The sequence below is a fragment of the Arachis ipaensis genome, chromosome B10 (genome assembly GCF_059453495.1).
Source record: "Arachis ipaensis isolate K30076 ecotype BB chromosome B10, ASM5945349v1, whole genome shotgun sequence".
Lineage (NCBI taxonomy): Eukaryota > Viridiplantae > Streptophyta > Magnoliopsida > Fabales > Fabaceae > Arachis > Arachis ipaensis.
Window position 1 is genome coordinate 62,854,427 of NC_142435.1, and position 4,255 is coordinate 62,858,681.

At 30.4% G+C, this 4,255-nt stretch overlaps 1 non-coding gene across 1 annotated transcript; it reads left to right on the plus strand.

The window, feature by feature from the left end:
• The first annotated feature begins 3,901 nt into the window (after window positions 1-3,901).
• LOC148580277 (small nucleolar RNA snoR53Y) lies at window positions 3,902-3,984 on the plus strand. Its single transcript, XR_015899275.1, has one exon. It is a non-coding gene; the product is annotated as a small nucleolar RNA snoR53Y (small nucleolar RNA).
• Window positions 3,985-4,255: the final 271 nt, after the last annotated feature.

Consider the following 4,255-nt stretch of genomic DNA (forward strand, 5'->3'; position numbering starts at 1 on the left):
TATAAGCGTCCAACTAGCCTTATCCGTTTACAATGTAAATGAGATAAGTATGTACATATCTCGTTTACAACGTGCCTTATCTCATTTACACAGTAAACAAGATAAACCTGGAAAACAAATTTTGATAATAATTTTTATAATTATTTATTTCAATAAAAAAAATATTTATTTTATTTATTTAAATAAAAAATCCGAATTGTGGCATAGCATAGTTAAATTGAGTTATTGTTTGTTAAAGTTTGCAACTGTGTTACTGAAGATCTTCCCAAATCAATGCAACGCATCTCCCCCTAATATTCAATAATACTATAAAGACAAACAAACATTCTAAAATTTATTTTATTTAATATTTATTAATCATTTTAACTATTTTTTGTTAATTTTTTTATTAAATATTTCCATTCCTCTATTAATATCTGTAAATTATGCCATAGTCGTAGAACTAAAAACATCGTGAGTGGATACATTCCAATGATGGAAGTGTGCATGATGCAACTCAAGCTGAATATTTTTTTCTTAGCACTTGTTCCTCTTTATAAATTTACATGACATTTAATTTCCTCTCACATGAAGTGAACATGCATACAAAAATGTCTAAGCCATTGAGTATCACTATAATAATATAGATTATTTTTAGGGTGACATGTATTAAAAAAATTAAAATCCATCAAAAAAATAATTTTTGACACTATTTTAATTATAAAAATATGTTAATAAATATTTTGTCAAAAATAATATTTTTAACATATAAGTAATTATAAAAAAGTTTAATCTTATTTTGATAATTATTAGTCATAAAAAGTAATTTGTTAAAAAATTTTGAAAATATATTTTTTGTGATACTTATTAATTGTCAAAAATACTATTCACTACAAGAAAATGCGTATTTTTCGACGCAAAAAATCGACGGCTATTTCTGCCGTCGATAATTTTTGACGGCTTACTGTCGATATTTTAAAAAAAGAAATTTAAAAATAAAATAATAAAATCGACAATGAATTCCGACGATTTTTTTATGCTGCATTAAACCGTTTCCCACCTATCGTCATATTGTCGACGAGTCAGATGTTGAAAATACTTTTATTTTAAAATCGACGGACAATGCGTCTATTTTTATATTTAAAATATCGACAACCTTTCCGTCGATAAATTTGAACAGTCTAAATTGCTTTCCAAAATCAAATAAATGGTGTGGATTTAATGTATAAAATAGACGCAAAAGGCGTTGCTTTTTTTCAAATAAAAATCGACAACGACGCCGTCAATTTTTATTGCTAAAAACACCAGCCCCGCACCTTCTTCCCGTTTCCAAGTTTAGAAACACAATTCTATCCTTTCTATAAATGAATTTTAAACCCTAATCTAATTGAATCGTTTAATTAGAATCTTTATGCAATCTGCCTCAAATTAGAACCCACCATCATCATCAGTGACAACAATAAGTTTAATGTTCAAGTTCTAAGTGTTGTCTTTAGTGTTTGATAAATAAAAAATGTTTCTCTGTCCTTTCTGTGCTTGGTTTTGATGGAGTTTTTGTTTTCCTTTTTGCGTCAAAGGAAGCAACAATTACTCAATTACTCTCTCCCTCTCTAGCGATCCTGTAGCCGAGTTGAACAAAGCCTCCCCATGTCGCTCCGCTGCTGCCACGCCGCCATCGCTCCTTCTCTCTGGTGTCGCCGTCGCTCCTCCTACTTTGGTCCTTCTCCGCTCTCTCTCAATCAAGCTTACAAGAACTAGGTATCATTTTCTGACTGTTACTGAACTCTTTCCAAAGCCAACTTCAGTTTCATTTGAAAATTCCCTATTTCATGTGTAAACTTGACCTAATTGTAATATCCTGTTCTCTAAATTTGAAGAGAATATATAATATATGTTGTGAAATCGATAATTTAGGTTAGGTCAAAAGAGACCATAGCTTTTGCATCTCCTGAAGTATTGAGTCCTACAATTAAGCCTGAAGTAAGGAGAATCAAATCTCATTTGTCACACAAAATCTAGGACGAAGATCAAGTATAGCTCTTCTCTAATCCTACTTCCTAGTTTCAATAGCATTATTTTTTTTTATAGATCCTAGTTTCAATAGGATTGATTCTTATTATTTGAACACATTAATTTGAATCACCTAATTTATAATATTATGGATAAATTATATTCACTTCCCTAAATTATTTCTAAATTATTACACTCATCTCTTCTCTAATTGTCTAATTTATTCTATCCATCCCTAACTTATGATTTTTATTTTTGAAGTGATTTTCTGAAGTGACTTTTTGATATACTTGCTGCTTTGGTACAAGGAACAAGAAAATGGGAGTTCAAAAGGTAAGTGAATTGCAGTTCCAATTAAGGATCTAGCTTCCAGATTGAAGAAAATTTGAATACTTTTTACTGTTGTATCTTAGTTCTTGAGTATTGTTCTTTTCTTTTTTTTTTCGTCTTGCTATGCAGTGAATGTAGCAGTGCTAGTTGTTGCAATAGTCAGTTCAGTAGTTGTTCTGGTGGTTGGAATTGTTATTGGGATTTATATATGGAAACACAGATACATTCAAAAGAAAAGAAGAGGTAAGTGACTTATTAGTACCTTACTGTATTTGCTTTCCTTAAACAAAACCACATAAGTGTGTGCCTAGAATATGATTCCAGGTATGATTTGTTTGTAGTTCTAGCTGTTGCTGTGTCTCCTAATGCCCAAGAATAAGGAAAACCATTATGGAGGACAATAGATATTATTGTGTCACTTTCTCTCCCTCAAAAAAATTCAACGGTTCTTATGCCATTAGATATGTTGATGAATAGTTAGCATAAATGTATAATATTTGTCAAGCAAGTTTTATTTGAAATTATAAGTTATAATCCATTTTTCTGATATTCTCTTTGTTAATTGTTAATGATAACGACAGGTCTTTTTGGATTAAGCAGTTGGGATACTTATACAATATATTTGGTTTTTATGTGCAGTTCTTACCAATGTGAGTTCCTTATTCTTGCTCAGTATTCAGTTTTTCATCTTTTACTTTTTCAACCTTGGGAATCTATGAACATTGAATTATGACACTTATTGCAGTGTATTGGAGTACATTGATGCCAGTAAGAAAGAAATTGAGACTGAACTAAAAGAATTGGTGAAACTATGCCGGTGGGATGATAGTAAGAGTTATGCATCAATTGAAAAGTTGAAGAAGAGCCGGCAAAAGCTGAAAAAGCTTATGCAGAAGTATACTGTATGTGATCCTTGAATCTCTAAATAACATTTTAATAATTAATGCATCAGTCTTTGTTATTTTTTATTCTTTTAATTTCTTACATTATCTTTCTCTGGTTTAGCATTATATGTGAACAATTTTGATGTAAGCAAATAATCGACTAACTTTACCTCTCCATTCCTTAAAATATTCTTCTTTGTGAAAATTCTTAAAGAAAAAAAGTAAGGTGTTGCTTGTAATACATCATATGATTGCGTATTAATACTTTTTAGTCTACTTGGTGAACCTTTTTGTTGAAACACTGAACTTGGATAATGCTTGGCCTCTCTCCCACTCCCACTAACAATAAAATGGGAAATAAAATACACAAGTAATAGTAGTAATGAACACTGTTTTTCTTGATTGGCAACACTTATGAAAGGAGTTTGAATCAGAGGCATTTCTTCTCCAGAATGAGGTGTAGAAGATGTGTAGTCTATTATAGCAGTTAGTAACGACAACTATCAATAATAGACCTGTAACTATAGTAGTGAGTGACAGGACCGATCTGTCCCTATTTATTCTACTATATATTCTGTTTAGTGTTTAGTGTGAAATTTTGAAATCATGTTAAGCTTAATAAGACCATTATGCGAAATTATTATACCTTTTAGATTCTGAAGGATGGATTCTGTCTTGAATTATTTGTTAATAATTAGGTTCCCTCTGATGCCCTTTTTCAATACCATGCTAATGCTGATATCAGATGATTAAGACATCAGTTTATTTTATTAAGGGAGCCAGTCCTTTACACTATTTAGCTGTTTCTTTCTCGTTTCCAATTTAGTAGTCATGCATTTGGGAAATAACTAGTTGTAAAACCAAATGTTATGTGCTTTATTAGTGTATTTTGTTCTTTTTTTTTAGTTTCAATATTTATGTGTTTCTTGTAAAAGATTTGAGAAAGTGGAAGAACTTGTATTGGTACTTATACTTTTTGTACCTCATATAAATTGTCCACATTATTTTATTCTTTTCTTTTCTGCATCTGATTGAGCCTTTTCTTTTCTACA